Source organism: Aythya ferina (assembly GCF_964211825.1).
Source record: "Aythya ferina genome assembly, chromosome: 18".
In the NCBI taxonomy this organism is placed as follows: domain Eukaryota; kingdom Metazoa; phylum Chordata; class Aves; order Anseriformes; family Anatidae; genus Aythya; species Aythya ferina.
In genome coordinates this window covers 10,306,910-10,307,876 of record NC_140317.1, presented here as the reverse complement: position 1 = coordinate 10,307,876, position 967 = coordinate 10,306,910, and the positions used below count along the sequence as shown (strand labels likewise).

Sequence of the window (967 nt, the reverse complement as noted above, 5' to 3'; positions counted from 1 at the left end):
TAGAAAACAAATATACAGCTCATACAATTTTCAGATACTCTGAACTTAATAAGAAATAGGTTTAGGACAATAGCAATAAAATATTGCTCAAGAGAGAGCAAAGGCACCGAGACCGCGGAGCCCGGGGCTGAGAACACTGTTTCGTAATTAAGGTAGCCTCGAGACAACGATTGTCATACAGTGGCGTTGCTCAAGGACCCGACCATTATTGCTTTCATTATAATTTTTTCAGGAGAGGAACTTTTTCTGGCTCAGCTCCACGTTCATTCAAAGCTCCCAGTCGCTAACGAGAACGCATCGATTGAGAAACGCTAATGACAGCCTCCGCGGGATGCAGTGAAGCAAGCTGGGGAGAGCCTTGCGCCGCGAGGGGCAGGCGTGGGGCGGGCTGGTGGCAGACCAGGAGGTCTGCGGGAGGAGCTGACACCAGTGGGGACACCCAGTGTCCCGCTGGGGGCGAGGAAACCACCAAGAGCAGCACGGTGAGACGTGGCTGGCCGAGCCTTGCAGAGAGAGGCGGAGGTTTCTGCTCTTCGTGCAGCCAACTGGCTGAACAAGGAGTGGCATGGAGGGTTCTTCAAAGAAAACAGAGCTGAGTTGGAAAAAAAAAAAAAATGGTAAACACGATGTTACAGCCTAACATCTTTTTTTTCTTCATCAAAACCCAAATTCAACTGAAAAAACTGCAGTTGGTTGTAGCTCTGCCACCTGGTCTCAAGCGACTCTCCCTGAGCGGCAGGATTAACTCCCAGCATCCGACCTTACCTTGAACATGACCGTGCCTGCCTGCTCTTAACTGCTGACCTATCTTAATCATCCTCGTAATTAATACGCCGAAGCGAAGTCATGTTCCAACACGGTCTCATTTTCTAGCGAGGACAAGTGCCAAGAAGCATGAGGAACGAATGGAAACACCCCGCCATGGCTTCCTCTTGCACCAGCCCCAGAGAGCCACCGCGGGGAATCG

General features: G+C 50.7%; 1 long non-coding RNA gene across 1 annotated transcript; it reads right to left on the bottom strand.

The window, feature by feature from the left end:
* On the bottom strand, positions 1-967 carry LOC311421022. The gene is made up of 2 exons (XR_014684666.1): positions 766-967; positions 1-592 (listed from the first exon to the last, which is right to left on the bottom strand). It is a non-coding gene; the product is annotated as an uncharacterized lncRNA (long non-coding RNA).